Raw genomic sequence first — 19,801 nt, forward strand, 5'->3', positions numbered from 1 at the left:
CAATGTTACAACAACAGAATATATGGAAATTCTGTGTCTCCTTTTCTGTGATTCTCTTCTTCTGTGATTCTGTGATACTCTTCTTTTGTGCAGCGTAGGACTGCAGGAAGCAGCCTGCTGCTGCAATCCTTTGTCTGAGAGGTAAGGTGGTGGGTGATTCTGACGTCTACTAATTCATTTATTTGTAATGCCTTCTTGTGTCACACAAAGCATTCTTTATATTGCCAGGCTACTTGTTTATATGCAATCTGCTGTATATGGTGCACTAGCAGGTGTCTTAATGAACAGTCAGTTCTCCAGGGGAGATTCCTATATTTTCTGTAGTGCCCTAAAATCTGTAGGCTTCTAAAGACTCCTGGATACTGCAGTAGTCCATGTTCTATTGAGTCCAAATTACCTTCAACCAGATGCCAAAACAAAATTCAAAAATCCTATTCTCAGGCACTTTTATCCACGTTATCTAGCCTGTGTTGCAATGTTATGTCATTTTCTCGGTCTTGAATAACAACCTCAAGTTTTGAAAGGAGCTTCACACTTCTCTCAGTCCATTTTCACCTTATTTATCTTTAAGGAACATCTCATGCAAACACTAGACTGAAAACATCAGGTTCAGTCCCCTTGTCTCCTGTAAATTCCCGTCAAGGTCTTTGGCAAATCATTTGCTCTTGCCAAGACTTAGCTGATGTTCTGTATTAGAGAAATAGCATATTATTAACTGGTCTCCTCTCCTGGGCTGTGGGGCAGCAAAACTACATTATTCAGTTACGATAGCAATGAGATCATGAATTCAGGTACATGTTTTCATATACATAGTGCTAGACATCCAGTACTTGGTGGCTTGCAAAGCCTTGTGCAGCCTCTGCTGCTCTGTTCATATCTTCACTTTGTCTGTCAGCTAGCAGATGTTTGTGCAGCATGGCCAGCTGCATTCAAATCATATTGTGTCCTGCAAGGGCAGGGGATCTGGGGTCCAGCCAAGCTCTTCCTCTGTGGTATGTACAAAACAGATTGGGATGGGACAGGATGGAGGACATGGAAAGAAATGGCTTTTGTCTGGGAGACAAAAAGAAGAGCTGTCTTCATTTCTTCTGCTTGTCTTTTAGCAAGAAGAGAGTGTGAAAGTCAAGGGAGAATAAGATAACTAAGGAAAGTTTATTTTTAAAGCAATGCCAGACTGCCCCATACACCCAGGCATTTACTGCCATTCCACCCTGAGGCTTCTACAAAAGTGATTAGCAGCAGGAATTCCCATTAAGCTTGAGTGTGAGTTTACTATTAGCCACCAAGCAGACATAACAGAAGGGAAAGGAAGGAGAAAAGGGAAGGGAACTTATCTTGGCTCCTCTGCCACTTCGGTTCTTAGGGTACCTTAGTGGAGCACACAGCCATTTGGACTGGATTGTTATCTCCACAGAGGCTGGTGGGCTTGACTTTAAGAGCAATACAACTCTTGCTGAAAGCTTCCTTTTGAATTATAACAGCGGTAAGAAAAGGCACGCAATGCCTACAAAACCCTGCTTGTACACACCCTGTTTCCTACATTCCAGGGAATTTAAAAGATGTGACTGTTCTGATAACCTTTCTAACCTGAAGGAGGCAATCACATCTGGAGGGCATCACTGGGGTTGGATTGTGGTGTTAGTCTTATAAGCACCAGTATACAACCAATTAGACAAGCTCTGTCTCTGTTCTGGAGGAATTAAATTAGCAGAATGCAGTGCATCAGCAGAGACTGGAGAAGGAGCTTGCAAAATGTCTGCCTGTCCTATTCCTCCACATGAGCATTTCTTCCCCTCCCTGAGAGGGACACTTCTTTTGCTTGAACAGCCTGCACTAATTGGAGGGGAAAAGGTAAAATTTTAAGGAAAAAATTGTCTAAGGAGCTGTTTCTGAATTCTTAACTCAAATGTGTTGATTTGTTTTCAGTCTTAAACAATCCCTTTACTCATAAATGCAACATTTCTCTTGTCTAGGGAGTTGACACTTCAATTTGCAGCTAGCACTTGGCGTATGGTTTTGCTGTTGCATGCAGAAGAAAGAGTGAAACAAGCTTTAGGCTGCCAGGAGAGCTCATGGCATCACAGCCAGTGATTACTTCTTCCCTCTGCTAAGCATTCCTGGTTGGCATGTACAAAGCCCTACTTCTTAGACTCTAAGATGAGCTCTTTTCATTATGTTGCAAGTAAAAAAATCTCATTTGTTGTTACAGGCTGCTTTCAGACGCAGTTTGCCCTTGGGTGATGACACTGAGCTACCATTCAGACACAAAAGTAACACCAGATTTGGCCCACTGTATTATTAGAGGCTTTATCCATATTAGTAAATCTAAACACGAGCTCAAGCAGCAGACTGTCTGCCATCATCTGCATTGCTTAATGGTTAGCCTGCTCACTGGGCTGCATGTTGGCCTGTGCCTACTAGCTCCAGCCTGAAATAGCCCTGCCATCACCTGAGTGAGAGCTTGTGCAAGACTGGTCACATTTATTTCCTTATGAACAAATCAGCTCTGAGTCTGGTCTCAGATTCTGCTCATGGCAGAGCCCTCTGTATGGGTCAGGGACAAAGCCCAGGGATGCTTCTTTTGCTTTTCTGTTTGGTCTCACCCAAGCTTATGCAAGGCTCCATGAACCAGATTCTGCATGATCTCTACTGCAGTACATTTACACACATTATGCTGCAACACAGAGAAGGAAGGAGATTATAAGATTAACATTCACCCTGAAGGCAACAGTGGCTGCTGAGCTTTTTGATGAGACCAAACTTGTATGTTTTGTGCTTGTCATTGGGAATATAGGAGGTCAGATTAAGAAAACCAACTCTGCTATTGAAATGCCACTGCTGAATATGCTTCAGAATTTCTGTGGTCCTTAGCTATAACATAAATTTGAAGCAAACCACACTCCGAGATTGATCCTAGGTGCTTTTAATATCTAAATGATCTCTGAGGATGTGGGGTGAAGCCCAAGGTTCACTCCAGATTCAGCAAAATGCATCCTATAGATTGCAGCACTATTCCTGTCATTCAGTGGCATTTCCAAGCTAGCTGCTGCATAAGCAGGGGAAGCAGCTCTGGCATCAGGCTTCTCCAGACCTTGTTACACAGACCACGGTTGGTCTGCTACAACAGACTGATCCAGATACCAAAGTTTGCTTCTCTCAATTAGAAAAAACTAAGCTGGGCAAGGCTGTGATAATAAATGTTTGAGCATAATAGATGTTTTTGCTCTTCACTGTCCTCAGCTCACCTATATTCTTAATACTTTGTCCAGTCTGGAGAAGAGTCTGGGGATAAGGAGCAGAGATCAGTGCTGCAGTTCATGACCACCAGCTCCTGAGCAGGTGTCACATCCTTCCAGCAGTGGTGAGAAGGTAGGCAGGAGGAGAGATGGAGGAGATCTGCTGCTGTGGGCCATTAACTATGGCAGACATAATGCTGTTGCTGCAATTCAAGCGAGTTTCCTTGCCTGGTGTTTAAGGAACATCTTGAATCAGTTTTGCATTAACATCAGCTCCTGCGTTGCCACTGGCAGTTCCATCAGACCTAGAGATCAGCTAAAAACTGGTGCATCCTGAGTTGCTCCTGGAGCTTCCCTCAGGCTTTCATCCCACTTAGCTGCATTTATTTATCATCTGTCTCTATTTCTGTCAGTTTAATAGGAGAAGAGAGGGCAGTGATTTTGTCTTTCATGCCATGCTGGCTGTCTCCAGTTACTCCCTGTGCCTTTCACCATCCTGGATATTGATAGCTCTCCCATTCTCTTTCCACTGTCTTTTTTTGGACTCGCTGTTTGTTGAGTGGAGCTACATTTGCTCTGTTTCTTTTCAGTAGCAAATGGAGCTGATATCAGGCGGGCAGATACTGCTTCACAAAATTAGCCCTTGGAAGACTCTGGAACAGCTGCTGAAGGGGCAATTTCACATTCAGAGCGGCACAAATCTACCGTGAAATGAAGTGGGACTGCTACATCTCCATGACATATAGACTCATTGTCCATAGACTTCCTTAATACAGAGCGGATGCAGTCAGCTCTCTGTTCTCTGTAGAGACCCATTTCAGGGTCTGATCTCCACCCGCACAATAGAAACAGCCATCTCAGACACATTTGCCCCTGCCTCCAGCTGTTCCAGGCTGTCAATATCAGGTGTAGTGTCTTCCATAGGCGGTAGCACTCTGCCCATTCACACCTCCAGACACCTTCTCAGTCAAGCTAAGCATGCTGCTGAAACCTGGGTGCCCCAAGACAGTTATTATCTGCTCATTATTTCAGCAAGTTCTTGAAGAGCTGTTTCATTTTACAAGGGTACCTATACAGATGTGCTCCTAATATGAGCCTTTTGGGATTTCAGTGCATAACCTGAATTCTTCTCCTTGTAGATGCCTTTGGAGATATAAAATGTCTCATTTTTTAGTCATATTTTGCCTGGAACACTTGTCTTTATTTTGTAGCTGAGTGTTGGCTCACCTTTTTTTTTGATAAAACCTTTCTTACAGTGAAGATGCTTTACTCTGCTTAATACCCTCTCTTTTTCTAACACACCCCCTGAAGTCTTATGGTTTCTATGAGAGTGCATTCTTATGCAGATGATGTCTTTAGACGAAAATCAAACACTTCCTTGTTATTCACTCAATGCATAATAGATGCTGCAGATTCCACCACAGGTGCTTCTTTCTCCTTTGTGGAGGCAAGGGCAGGCACAGGAGAACATCTTACTGGGATAAACAGATGCCTCCCAGCAGATCCCAGTGGTGTCTGGCACCTACCTGTACTGCAGAGACCATCTTATGGAGCTCCTGCTCAGAAAGATGAGGATGGGATCCCTGCCTGACTCCTGGTGCAGAGCAGCTGTCAGCCCAGTCCATACTGTTGTGCTCAAATCCGTGTCAGATACCTTCTGTGGTCCCAACCAGTCTCTGCAGTGCAAGGTCTGTATGGCAGCCATTCCCTCATCCTCCTGTGGCTGCTACAGCTTCAGTGTCTTTTGGCAGTTCCCTTGGGATGGGCATGGTGTGCTGCTGGCCATTCTGCCTACACTGAAGGCAATTGTCATGTACTGCTGGGAGAGTTCTACCCTTCTGCTCTGCCTACACAGAGAATTAGGAAATTCATCTGTTAGCAAGCTAGCCTGTTCTCCAAGTTAGGAACTGCTGAGCCCAGAATGATTGCTGCACAAATGTTTTATTCTTTAATGTAAACCTAGACACATAGTTCAGCAGAGATTTACTATGTCTCTGCTTCAAGGTACCTCACCTCCACTTACTGGGTCCCCTCTGAGCATCTTTCATAAGGATCGCTCCAGTTTCCCCATGCTACAGCCAAGGGCTGAATTTAAGCATGAAGTCCACATCATCTCACTGTGCAACAACAACAACAAAAAAGCCTTTTGCTCTTAAACTGTTTTGGATGTGCAGAAAGCCAGACGACCTTCAAAGCCTTTTCAGCTTGCTATTTGGCTTCCTTCAGCTATCAAACAAATGTACCGAAGCAGATGAGATTGTTCCAGATTCACACAGGTAGGAATGAAAACATTTTCCTGGTATTTTCAGATGACTAAAGTGACTTTGTGTTTTCAGATCAATCTGCTGGAGAATGACAAGTGCAGTGAAGAGAAGGAAAATTTCATACTTGTGTGTCACTACACAAATCAGCTGAACTTGGATTATAAGAACAGAGCAAAAGAAAGGAGTTTTGGAGGGGGAGAAAAGGTAAATCAACCTTCAGTCTGTGTACAGACACTTATTAATGTGGACTTCAAGAGAAGTGCTGTTCTCCCTCTACTTTTGCAGTATCCTTTGCACAAAATCTTTAAGAAAAATTGCTTTGGCTCTGTCAACATAGATTGCTGCTACTTTTATTTGGCATCAGCTCTGGTGGCACTGGGCCCTTCAGGTTTCTTGCCCCATATCTGTCCCACCCTGTATTCTGCCTGTGTGAGGACTCAATTCTCTCTCGAGATCTGAAGGGAGAACTGCACAGCTCTTCCAAGTTGATACAGAGATGTGAATAGTGATGTATTAGCTTCCTGCTATCATAAGCCTGCTATAGACAAACAGCCAGCCACGAGCTGGTGGCAGAAGCCTGGTAGCTGATGTCTGCAGGCCTGGGCTTCCAAATGCTAGAAACATTTTTCACTGATTATATGTTATATTGGCCTTGCTCCCTTGTGGGGTACTATTCGGCAGGCAGGAGTGCTTTGGCCCATGTAGGTTATGCCATTTCCCCAAAGAGAACATAGCTCTGCTGCTGAAAGGATTTTCTGGCCAGCATAATCACATTAACATGAAGGCTTTTGCCAGTTTTGCTATATTGCTCAGAGGTAGAGAGCAAGCTGAGGGTAAATGACAGTCTTAAAGATAGCGTTTTGCCAGAAAAACTTTTAGTGTGGCTTAAAGTCTTAAAGACTGCCATTCAGGTGTCATATCTCTGGTTATTTTTAGTCTGCCTTTTCAATGTACAGACCTGTACTTTTCTTATGAAAAATGTGAAATCTGCCAAGTTCAGAATGCAGATTTTAATTAATTCAGTGTTTGCTCAAGAGAAAATGATACTGCTGCACTTTCATTTGATGGTTCAAGTAATACTTGCTGGGTGTTCACTCCTGACCTGCAAGCCCTCATATTTAAAATAATCAGAGGAGGGAAGAAAGACATTTTTGGCAAGGAAAACGCTGGCCTCAGGCTATTAATGCATCTTAATCCCCAGCAGAAAATGAAATCACTTTGGGCAGGTGCCAAGCAATACAATGACTTTCCTCTGATTTCAGGGAGGAGCTCCTCTTGAACAACCTTTCTTGCATGAAGTAAGATCTAGACACACAGGGCTTCATTTTGCTCTCACTTTACACCCATTTTACACCAGTGCCAAGACAGTGTCTGAGTACAGTTTCCCTAGATTAACAAAACAAAACCAGACCTAATTGGTGCTTTTATTTATTATTTGTATTATGCCTATTGGTCCATATTTGCTAACACTGGACTAACACTGGACTTCAGGTGTGCAGAAACAGAGGGTACATTTTTTTTATCTGACCAGGTTTCTGAGAGTAATTGCCGCTAAACTTCCTAATTTGCTTGTTGCCTGATAGTGTTACTAAAAAAGAAAGATATTTGAATCTAGCCTTGCAAGGCAGGTCTGCCATAATCATGAGGCTGCTACAGGGGCAAGCAAAACTGGTCTCTTTTCAGGAGGGGACCAGCAAAACTGCTACTTTGGACTTCCAGAGAGGAGACACTAAACTGTTTAGGACTCTGGTAGGGGGTGTCCTTTGGGATTCAGTCCTGAAGTGTAAAGAGGTCCAGGAAGGCAGGTTGCTGCTCAAGAAGGAAATCTTGAGGATACAGGAGCAGGCTGTCCCCCTGTGCTGCAAGATGAGCCGGTAGGGAAGAAGACCATCATGGGTGAACAAGGAGTTTTTCCTGAAGCTCCAGGAGAGAAAGAGAATCTACCTCTTGGGGAAGAAGGGACCAGCAACTTGGGAAGAGTGCAGATAAGTTGTTAGGATATGCAGGGAGAAAATTAGAAAGGCAAAAGCCCAGCTTGAACTTGACTTGGCCGTTGGGTAAAAGAGAGCAAAAAAATTTTCTTACAGATATATTAACAGTAAGGGGAAGGCTAAGGAGAATCTCCATCCTTTATTGGATGTAGCAGGGAATGTAACCACTGAAGATGAGGAAAAGGCTGAGGTTCTCTATTCCTTCTTTACATCTGTCTTTGAAAGTCAGACCAGTTATCCTCACGGTACTCTAACCCCTGGCCTGGAAATCTCAGGTGGGGAACAGAATAACCCCCGCCACGATTCAGGTGGAAGCAGTTAGAGACCTATTATTCCACCTGGACTGACACAGGTCCATGCAGCGAGATGGGATACACCTGAGGGTGCTGAGGGAGCTGGTAGAGGTGATAGCCAAGCCACTTTCCACCATCTATGAGTATTCCTGGCCAATTGAAGAGGTACTGAAGTACTGAAGGACTGGAGGCTTGCCAAGGTGACTCCCATTTACAAGAAAGGTTGTAAGGAGGATATGGGGAGCCACAGGCCTGCCAGCCTGACCTTGGTGCCAGGAAGGGTGGTGGAGCAGATCATCTTGAGGGAGATCACGGTATGTGCTGGACAACTGGGGGTTCAGGCCTAGCCAGCATGAGTTCATGAAAGGCAGGTCTTGCTTGACCAACTTCATCTCCTATGATTGAGTGACCTGCCTGGTTTGCTGGAAAATATTGATGATAGGTGGACAGTTGGACTGGATGATCTTGAAGATATTTTCCAACCTTGGTGATTCTATGATTCTATGAAAAGAAGCCCAACAGCAGCCCTTCACTGATTTGTGCCAGTGTGCATGGTCTTGTTTAGCTAATCTGCTGCTGGAGTGCTGCCAAAAGAGACCATAGTACTTCTCCACCTCTACCACTCCCTCTCAGACTTTGGACCATCTCTCACTGGCCCACATGAGCTTGCACGTGAGGGTGCTGAGTAATTCAAATAGGCTTGGTTATTTGGCTGGAAGTAAACCAAGGAACGTGTCCAGTGGATGAATTGGTGGTCTGACTCACTGCTAAGGTATGCAGTGGGGAGAGAGTTGTAGGGATGCAGGAGCAGGACAGTGGTGACCCATGGTTTGATGTCCCTTGAGATGGTAAGATGAGACACTTCCTGTAAATACCATATTTCAAAAACTACATTAAGAGGACACGTTGAGCCATCTTGTGTTGCTGTGATGTTGTAGCTTCCTTTGGAGCAAAGGGAGGAGTAATTCAGCATGAGTATTGCCTCGCTTGTTTTCTTGCATGCACACTCATCTTTCTGAGGCATGGAAGAAGTCTATGCAAGAGTCAGATCCTGATCTTCACAGCCTTCCTTGAGCATTCTTCTTTGGGATGGAAAGTCCAATTTTCAGTACAGATAGACAAATGAAGCACGGAAGGTCACTTTGGTGCTTGAGAAACATCAGAAGTCAGACTGAAAAAATTCAAATCCACATCTCCTGACCAAGCCAGCTGTTTGGCTTCCTCCTTGTGGACATCAAGGGAGAGGCCATGGCAAAGGCAGCAAGGATTCTTGACCTGAAAGGAGCAGAGTGCAGATGTGAGGGTATGGTGGGAAGGAAGCAAGGATGGAGGAGAAGTAGCAGAGGGGAGCAGAGCAAGGGATTGGGGAATTTCTGTAAAGACAGCAAAAGGGATGGGGTGGAGCAGAGCCTTTTTGGGAGCAGTGGGAACTGAAGAGGAACTAAGGGCTTACAGGGTGACAAAATGATCTAGAGAGGAACAGTGCATGTATGGAGGCTCTACAAAGGAAAATGTTTCTGCGCAAAAACAAGTTTTCTAGGAAAGAAAGTCCTAGGGAGGCTGGGACTAGTAGTGAGTGGATAGCTGAAGCTATAACAAAAGCTGCTTTCACAGTGTACGGATGGAAAAGATCTTAACAGGATCAAGCCAGAAGGGCATACAAAGAAAATCAGTAATGAAGAATCATTTAGCATTTGAACAGAGAGTGCTCAGAGAGCACAGGCATTGAGAAGCTCTTACTAGTGATGGACATGGAGCTGTACAGCTTAAAACATGGACAGCAGACAGTCATACACTGCTGAGAGAAGAGGGAGAGAGCAGAGAGCCTGAGTGATGTTCAGCATTTAAAGAGAAGTATGTAGCAAAGGTACATCAGCAGGACATTGGTGCATGTACTGCATCACACAAAGCAACAAGCAGGCTCAGTTCTCAGGAGCGCAGGTGTGAATGCTTCTTCAAGCAGCCAGGAAGATACCTGGCACTCCTTATGTGTGCGACTAAAGAACAGCAACGAGGACAGTAATTCAGCAGCAGTAGCACTGCACTCTTCCTGGCACAACACAGGAGAAAAGCAATGAGCCATATGTAATTCTCACAGCAGGGCCACAAGGCACAGATGTGATGCTGGATATTCTCATCAGGGCACAGGCCAACTGCCTCCTGAGACAGTCTAAAGGAAAAGCACAGCCTGGACACCTGATGAACACCACAATGAGACTGGAGTCACTTTGGGCTTTGCTACTCCCTGCCATGTGGCTGCCAGGCTGTGGAAGTGGCATTTGCCTAGCTTGGAGTCATGCTGCAGCTGGGGATAATGAATAATTAACTTCTTCCCTTCTGCAAAGAAACTGAATCAGGAGGAATTGTTGAGGATGACATCCTGGGTTCCCTTGGGATTTCCATACCTGCACTTCCTCTCCCTGCAATAGAGAAGCAGCTACCTAAAATTATGGACTCAGTGGCACATACACAGTGGCATCCAGCACTGGTGAGACTGAGAAAGGATGGGAAAGCAGAATGTGTGCTGTAAATGAGGACAACTGAGTGGTGGAAGCGTCAGAATGATTTTGCAGAGTAATCACAAGAAAGGAGAGAAACGTAATTATAATCTATAGCTGCGTAGACTACTGAGACACAAAGAAAGCAATAAGAGAAAACAGTGCTATCTACAGACCCAAGCTGAGATCTACACTCTTTGTACCAAACACTCAATCTGGGCACTGGTAGTTCAGGCTGGCCCAGGAAAGTGGCATGTTGATGAGTGTAAGAAGACAGCACTTCAAGCGGCTGCCTCTTAAAAACACTGCCTATCCTGGAGGTATGCCCTGAACGATTCACAAAGTAACACAAAGACGGTGAAGAGCTGGAGTTGCTCTTGATGACGTTGTCATGCGTGACAGACCCAGAGAGAAACATGACAAAAAAAACCTAATAGCATTGCCTAGAAGAGGCAGATAATGCAATCTAAAATTCAGCCATGGCAAAATGCAAATCCACACAGAGGAACTGAATTATTTTGGCCACGCTGCAGAAAGAGGAAGCATCAGATTTGATTCAAAATGAAAAAAAAAAAAAAACAGCTAATGAATAGCAACATCCCCCTCAAAGTCAGCATCTGCACAAGGAATATTGACATATCTATCAAGATTTATACTATGAGGAGTATAAATGCACAGTTTACAGTCCGAAGGGAGGTATAAATGAGGAAGGCTAAGAAGGGATTCTGACAATTAAACCTTTGACAAGACCTCCACAGCAGTTGCTTTGAAATCAGGCTCAGTTATAGTAAAAGTAAGGAAAATAACACTCCAGATAGCTAAAATAATAGGAGGATGGTAGCATACAGATGAGCATACAGAAGCCAATGCTGCAAAACTGTATTCTTATGTCTGAATTTTCTCTGTCATATGCTTGACTGCAGGCTAAGACTGAAAGCAAATCACAGTCCTCCAGAATGTTCTTCACAAGCCTCAAGATTCTGTACCACCAAGTTATTAGTACACAATTCTAAAATCAGAAGGATTTAACCTGCAAGTGAAAAAATAATCAGAGGAAGACAAATTATTTTAGTATATTTTCTTCTTGAAATTTCATACAGAATAAGGGAAAAAATGGAGGAAGAATATGAGGAAGGAATACATCTGATAGTCCAACACTGAATAGTGTCTACAAATAAATTATTAGAAATAGCAAGCGAAGCAGAGTGTGGGATGTGCTGGATTTTAAAAGGAAACAAAGAAAGCAGCCTGACCTGTGCAAGAATAACAAGCTCCCTTGGCTCTTGCAGACTCTTGGAATGAAAAAAACATTGTCTGCAGAGACAAGACTGAGGCTGAAGGATAAGGAGAAACAGTGATTCCTAGCCAAAAGGATACAACAAACCAGAAAAAAAAGAACGAAAGAAAAAAAGAAAAAAAAAAAAAAAGGATTGGTAAGGGCATTTTTACTATAGTGCTTTGCAGAAAGAAAGTAAAAAGTAAATATAATGTTTTGTCATGGCTTGAAGGCTCAGGTAGAAGGAAATATCAGATGCTGTTGCTCAATTGGAAACAGAACCTCAAGGAATGAATCATCTTTTGTGTTATTGGCAGCAGCTGACAATCGATGCGTTCAATACAAGAGATACCACAGCCTTCTAATTGTGATTTATCATTAGAAGTTAGGTCTTGTTTAGCTACCCTGTTAGCTTACAAATTTTCCTGCACCGTGGCAAATACCACAAAGACAGTATTCACTTAGTATAGAATCATGCCTGCAGTTCTTCAGAAAAAGGTAGTGGAGTAAGGTGGTTTAGGAGACGTCCCTGGAACATCATGTGCTGCCTGTGTAATTAATGTGTCATGGGGTTGTGAGGAACTGGGAAGCCTGCTATTGATCACAGACTCATAAAATCATAGAATGGCTTAGGTTGGAAGAGACCTTAAAGATCATTGACTTTCAACTCCTCTGTCATGGATGGAGTTGCCAACAAAATGCACTTGATGAAGACATGTACTCAATTGCTATACAAGATCATACATATTATGATTTACAGTTTCTGAGCTGGCCTTAGAAACACTGTCACCAGCAGGAAGGCCATTTAAACCCAAGGGGTTGTGCTCATCAAATGAAACAAATAGAGTTTAAATGCAGTAACGAGCTCTTTCTTTTCTGTCCACTGCCTCCTCCTGTTGCCCCTTTTTTGAATCAAATATCACTATATGTTATGATCTAAGCCCTTTTATTTATAGAGGGGATGTAAAGATGGGGAAGTAAGTTTTAAGAGAGACATAGAAAGTGATTCTGGGATCCAATTTCCTCGTGTATGTGTACATCTGTACATCTGTGTAGATGAACTGAGCAGTGGGAGGGCAGCTTGAAATGTTATCTTCATTAAATGCTGATTACTACTGTGGGCAACCACAGCTAAGACAACGTAAGACTTTGGGTGTTTAATGTGGTACCAAAACTATCAGTCTGATTCCTTTAATTTTGTAAGGACTTAGACATCCATTAATTCCAAGAAGAAACAGAGTTTTAAACAAAAAAAAATGACCCATCTAGAATCAAGGACAAAAGAATGACTTTGCCAACTTTTCTGTTTTTTTTTTTCAGACAACTCAGCATGAAGCAGGCCTCAGATTTCCCACACTTCCATGAGAGGGCAAAACAAGCACCGAAACAAGAATAGCTATTCACGTGCCTCAGGTGTTGGAAGAAAGAAGTAAGGATTTTACTTTGCCTTTGATTGCTGAACTGTGGTTTTTGTCTGTGACAGCTGCCATCTAATTATTGGTCCAACTCAACAGAATTGAAATGATTTTGCAAGGGCAGAAAGATGGGCAGCAGGACTGCGCGCTCTAGGTCTCATACTTGATACCTAGGTAATCAACATCATATTCAATCTCCATTTGAAAAAACAAGTGACTTCTGGAGGGCCAGGCTCACTAAATGCGTAGCAGTGCTTCCTGAGGCTTTTTTTTTGTTTCCTAAAGTCTGTAACTTAAGACACTGAGAAATGCAAGCCCTTTCATGAGATTTAAGGAATTCCTCTGTGAGGACTTCCATTACCGTCAGGCTTGCTGCACTCGTCTTTGAAGGGTTTGGCCAACAGGTGTCTACAGGTTGAGCTCCCAGAGAATGCACTACTTAAACAGGAGGGCTCAGATGTGTCCAATAATGATTTGAGGAAGCAGAGTTTGTGAGCAAGAGGGTCCATATACCCAGAATGGATGTCATGTAAGAGGGAAGAATGATGAATACTCTATATTTCCTTTCTGCAAGTCAAGATGCTTTAATCAATTACGAGGTGAATGCTCAGGACAGTGGGAGCTGAGAGGTTTTGTAGTTCTGAGTTATAGGTTACCCAATCTTAACCATGTGCCAGTCTCCAACCCTGAAGGTCAGTTCAAGCAAATGTCAGTCCTGTTGTTTGTGAATTGCTACTGCTGTATTCATAGAATCAGAGGACAGCTTGGGAGAGACCGCTTGAGTCTCAAATCCATTCCCTTATTCCCAGCAGGCCTAATTCTAAAGTTAGATAAGGTTGCTAATGTTCAAATGAATCCTAAAATCCCAATTCTGAGCCACTCGCCTTGGCTCTGCTGATGGGATTTTGTGTGTGTGTGTTAAGTCTAGTTGGAATTTCCTTTGCTGCAACCTGTATTCATTTCCTCTCACTCTTTCAATCTGGTCCTTTATGGAGTGTCTGACTTTCTCATAGCCTTTTCTACAGTCTGAGATAGAAATTGAGTCCCCCACAACCTTCTCTTCTCCAGGCCAAAAATTCAGGTCCCTCGCCTCTCTTTCTACATATTTCAGATACCCGATCTTCTTGGAGGACCCAGCTCAGTATATTGATATCTCTCATGACCAGGGAAAACCAGAAATGGAAACTGTCCCAGATGCAGCCTCATGAGCACTTGACAAAAGGGAACGATCACTTGCCTAGTTTGCTCTCTTGCCTCTGCAGCCTAGTATGCTTTTAGCCTATTTCTGCCAAGGCATACTTCTGGGTATTGTCAACTGTTGTCCATCAGGAGCCCGAGGCCTTTTTCTACAAAGTTGCCTTCTAGGCAGAGATCCAGCCTGCACTGGGAATTGGGGGTTTCTCAAGACACCCATTTTATCAATATTGAACCTCATGCAGTTTTTCCCAGCCTGCTTCTCCAGCTTATTAAGGCAGCCCTTCCCTTCAGTGCGTCCACCACCTCTCTGAGTTTCGATATCTGTGAACTCTTCAAGGTGTTCTGTACCCCCTTTTCCACAGTGTAGATGGGTATGTTATATGATAACCAGTCTCAGAATTAACCCTCTGAGAAATATTACTTGCAATTGGCTTCTTAGTAGACTTTGAAATGTTGACCACAATATTTTGAGCCCACTTGTCCAGCCTGCTTCTCCCACTTTGTAGTCCACCCACTAGTCCATAACTCCCCACATTGGCCAGTTTTCCAGTAATCCAACAAGTGTTTTGCTTGGGGAAAAATACATACGCATCTAGACGTCAGCCATCCTAGAGTTTTCCTGTATCACATTTGGCCACATCTTCTCTGCTGGCAACAGATCAGCTGGAGTAAAGCTCTCTAGAAAGTGGTAGAATGAGACACAGGGCCAGGACTTGCACATGGCAGTAAAACTGTCAGGGAGTTATGGCATGTGGCCAGAACTGCAAGCTGTGCTATGCCAATCACAGATGGGAAGTGAAAACTTGTGACATTTTGTACTTCAACCCAAAATCTGAACAGATTTTCATGAGACTACATTAAAAAAAAAAAAAAAAAGTTCTCACCCTGATTTAAGTATCCTGCCAAATTTCATAGTCTTGCTGCAAGTATGGAAAGAAAAAGAGGAAAGTCACAAAAGGAAGGGGGAGGAGTTTTTTATTTTATCTTAAGGAATGTGTGGGGCTGCCAAGATTTAGGAGTGTGAACTCCTCTGTAAAATCAGAGGAATCAGAATCCACAATTTTTAACCAGGTTCTCCTGTGTTTTTTTTCTACCACTTAGCAGTTAGCAATCAGTTAGCTCAAAAAGACTAGTATTTGTGCTGATAAATTCAAACACAAGTTCTTGACATGGTCACTCAAGGATCCAAGAAAAAAGAATGCAGGAGATGTCTCCTCTCTGTAATCTAAAGCTCTTGTTACAGCTCTCCGAATTTCTACCCCTTTCTGGAATGGTTGGAAAAACAAGTCTGTGCTGTTAAAACTATTCTTTTCCCAAGTCCTCTTTCAGAAAGCAATGATGCTATTTCTGTAAGAACTTAAAAGGAAGTACATGTCTGAGGCAGAGAGCAAGAACGGAAAATTTCAGTAAAAACGGTGAGTTTTTAGCAGTTGGGAGCTGATGGGGTTTTTTAATACACTGTAAGAGAGGGGTTGTCTTGTTGGCACCAACAGCCACATTTTTAAGGAATAAAAGTGTGCCTGTTGGAATGTTTTTTCTTTTGCAGGAAATATAGTGGAAAAGTATCAGTTAGTTTTCAGACAGAGTCCAGTATGTCTGTCCCCACCTTCTCAGCCTTTCTCTTGTCCTAGCCATAGCCAAGCTCTTCAGCCACAAGCTTTTCTTCCCCCTGCTGTATTCAGCCTTCTCAGCTACAGCCCACTTCTTTCTGCCTTTATTTTAACCAGGATCAGTCTTACAAGCAGTATGGAAAGGGAAACAAATGGCCTTAGCTTGAGTTTTCTTCACTCTAAAAGGCCTGGAGATGATGGGAAGTTTTAGTGCAACCTTATCAGTCTGCAAGGAAGGTAAGTTGATACTAATTTCTGTCATTAGGAATGTTAGACTGCAACCACCATGTTTCACAGCCTTTCCCATCTCCCATTGGGAAATGACCCAAAGATGTAAATACAGCTGGAGATAATCCATTGCTTTTCCCAAGGATACATAGATGATTTGTTACATTTCAATACACAAACACTGAAATTCAGCCTTTCTACAACAAGAACAGTATTTTTATTTGAAAGGTAATCAACAATGAGATGATAAAATGGAGCTGATGGCTTATATCTGTGTCATCCTATCAGCTGAAGGCCACTGAGATTGCCTGTGCACTTCCTGCACCCTGGGTGGGTATGTAGGTGCCACCTCACATCTTGGAGGGCAGAAGCCATCAGCATGAGTTTCTTCACAGGGTGGACAAGTTTACCTATTTGATTCACAGCTGGAGGTTGGGAGCCTGTCCTTCCTGTACTCCTAGGTTGCTTTTGTCAGTTGCCGAAGCATCTTAGAGAAGGGAGGGCATTTACCTTCAATGCAGAACAGAGAGTTAAGGACAAGATAGGAATTAAAGGTGTTATATTGGTACAAGCTTCCTTACACTGAAATAGAGAAAAGGCAGTGACTCTGCGTAGCATGGAGTGACCAGGAATACGTAGGATAGAAATGGTAGAATCTGGACTGTGGGAGGAGTGGAGGGATAAAGTTGGAAGCAGCTGAGGTTTAGGGACCTTGGACTGCCTGAGGAGCTTGAGAAGGGGCACTGGTAGCAGGAAATGTGTATCTGGGGAAATGCCAGAGAGGAGGGAGAGTGTGCCTCAGGGCTCAGGTAGGCAGATGCTTTGGGGACTGAGTGAACAAAGACCAGGGGCCAAGACTGAGAGAGAGGGAAAAGGGGACTGGAAAAATAAACCAGCCATGGGGAACAAGGAGGCAAGGCAGAAATAAAATCTGACTGGGAACACAAGGCTGGGTCATGCTGTCAGTAGGAGCTTCCAGGGCCTGTTCCTGCACAGAGTCACTCCTCCTCTGTCTATAGGTATCTGTGGGACACACTAGGCACACGGATAGCATCCTCTCCTCGTGTTGGCCTATTTTAAAGACTGATGCTTAATATCTTTTGCTAAAGGCTCCAGCCTCGCTGTTGTCCTTGGTACTTATCCACCTGATACCACAGCATGGAATTTGCTGTTGTTTTAATGTTTTTTACTGTGTTCTGAAAAACTCAGAAAGGACAGGTGAGAATGTTGCCAAGTTGAAATGCTTCAAACCATCAGGACATTGATCTTCTCATTGAACAGCACCTCAGAAGACATCTGTGCATGCTTTTTGTGTGATCTTTTCTCAGACTGTTCTGATATCCTGTACCTGCAGTGACTGACTGCAGTGTGCCCTCTGCTGTCTTGCTGTCTGCACAGTCCAGCATCTCTGAGATCCAGAGAAGTTGAGCCTCTGTCCAGAAGCAAAAGCAATTGTGGCTCCCTATAAGCTGCCTAAGAAATGTGTTACCAGAAGTGTCTTTCCAAGAGAGAGGCAATTCCTGGTCCAGAGCTACTGTAGAAGGTGCCCTGCAGATGGCTTTGTAAAGATCTTCTGGATATTCATTCCACAACTCGAAAGGATACTATGACCTCAACCCTAATTTTTTCCACCAGGAGCGGTGATTAAAAGACATTGAAATGCAAACAAACACTAATTTTTGAGAAGAAAACAATGCCATGCAGGCAGTCGTGTAACTTACACCAAGGAAACGCTCCTATATTACTTACTCTCTTACATGACTAGGTATCACCTTCCCACTGAAGGGCAGATAACGTTTTTAAAATTATTTTCTTTCCATGGCTTTTATCACCCATTCAGTCTTAGCACTCTCAGATGCATCCCTCCAGATCTGAATTTTCCCAGTTTATCTGCTTCAGTTCTGTCATGTTTCTTCAAACATCAATGTTTCTTTGCTTTTTCCATGTCCCCTTTTCTTTTTTCTTGGTTGCAAAAGCTGATATCTCTCCCTGGGCATCCGGTATCTCTACTTTAACATGTGTGAGCTGACAACTAATCCATTGCTTCCTTAGCAGAGTGTCTCATCTGTTCAGAACAGATTTCACTTGGGCAGCGTATCTTGGCAGCCACAGAAAAATCACCATGGCTTTAGGGAAATTGCCTGATCTTTGCTCTGACTGAACGATGTAACTAAGTTGTTTTTAATTTTGTTTACCATTGCAGTATAATGTTTACAAGAAAAGGAAGAACAGATAGGAGCCCCAAAGGGGAGAGTAAATCAACTGGGTGAAACAGTACACCATTAGTCTATGCTAAAATTGCCAGGTTTTCCTTCTTTTACTGTGTCTGCGCTCAAAAATAAAGAGAAGAGGCCTTTAGAGAACCTTGTGCTGATCAGAACAGGGCCAGGGCAACAGAAGCAGGGGGTGTCTCTGTGCAGTCAAATGCATATTTATTCACAATCATGAAAGAAATGAAAGTGGAAAAAATTGTAGGAAAGAAAGAATGTGTTATTTATGCATTTTCAGTCAGCATTAGAGTTGTAGAGAGTTTATGCTAATTACTGAACACGAAATATTATGATGACCATAACTCCTAATTTGGAGTCACAGCCTAAATTCAAGCTAATTCTCCGTGTTCTGTAGACCATAGTACCAGTGTCTTAGGGATTGATTCAGGCCATTTAAACTCAAGATCTATCCAGCTTCAGGAAGTTTCTCAGAACGGCTGACAGCTCTATTTCAGTTCACTAGTGTCTGGCTTAAAAGAACGGGATGTGCACCAGGATCTGTACTGAGGTTGGGAAATCAATTCGAGGCGTCTCACCTTTGATTAAATTACTGCATCTCTCTGTAAATTTTCAGAAAAGTATCTCTGAATACCCCGAAGGAGTGTGCAAACATGGCAACACTGAGGAGGCTGCTGGGGCCCATCCAGCCTAATGAACCCGGCTGTAGTTGAGCTCAGTGGGAGGGGGATCCGTGGCACAGAGCCTGATGCTGTGCCATTTGGTGGTTTCTGTTTGGAAGGGACTTGTTTGCGTTCGTGCAGTAAGTAGGTGGTCCAGCTCCTCTGACAAGAGGATGCTGCTTTGAGGGGGAGAAAAACAATGCAAAGAAAAAGCCCCACTTTTTCCTTACCTTCCTCCAACGCACTTCAGTAGCTTTCCACAGCAGCGTTAATTTGGCCTCCCAGATATTGGGGTCTCACTGGTTGTGAGGAGGTCTCAGGGATGCAACACAAGGAGATTTTCTGCTGCATGCTGCAGGGTTAATAATCAGTCGCAGTTGTCTATCAGCAGTCTTTAACTAGTTCTGCACAATGCAATTATACCTCATCAAAGCTAATTTACCAAGCTGTTTAAATGGCTGTACAGCATTTAGTGAGCCTCCTCACACCACTAGCATCTTTTTCAGCTGGTCCCCTGCTGAGGGTGCTTCAGTCTGGGTGGTCCCAGCTACACCCTGCAGCATTTTTCAGTGTTGTCAGCAGTCTGGAATAGGGTCCTTTCTTCAAAGCTCCTGGCTTTGTTTCCCAGCCTAAGTTACAGAAGTCTTGTGGAAAATGGTTTGGAGGACAAGAGGCAGCGCTGATAATGGGAAACGTCTGTGAAGGATTGGAACATTGGCTTGTAATCCCTGGACAAAACTGCCTCATTCAGAAAAGGGGAGGGGGGGGGAAGCGCGCAGAACAAAGCTCTTGTTTCACTTTGTGAAACGAACACATGATGTTTTCTCTGGAATGTCTCACTGACAAACAGGACCAGCTTTTCCAGGGACTATGGCTCAGATAAGGCCATAAATGGCTGAAAGG

General features: G+C 43.5%; 1 long non-coding RNA gene across 1 annotated transcript in view; it reads left to right on the forward strand.

Moving 5' to 3' along the window:
• LOC128072506 (uncharacterized) overlaps positions 1–19,801 on the forward strand; it is a 34,897-nt gene that overhangs the window by 8,285 nt on the left and 6,811 nt on the right. Inside the window, exons 3-4 of the long non-coding RNA XR_008202309.1 lie at positions 5,573–5,704; positions 12,879–12,987. This is a non-coding gene — a long non-coding RNA (uncharacterized LOC128072506). The remainder of the gene's footprint in view (positions 1–5,572; positions 5,705–12,878; positions 12,988–19,801) is intronic.

The sequence above is a fragment of the Tympanuchus pallidicinctus genome, unplaced genomic scaffold (assembly GCF_026119805.1).
Source record: "Tympanuchus pallidicinctus isolate F22 unplaced genomic scaffold, pur_lepc_1.0 scaffold10, whole genome shotgun sequence".
NCBI lineage: Eukaryota > Metazoa > Chordata > Aves > Galliformes > Phasianidae > Tympanuchus > Tympanuchus pallidicinctus.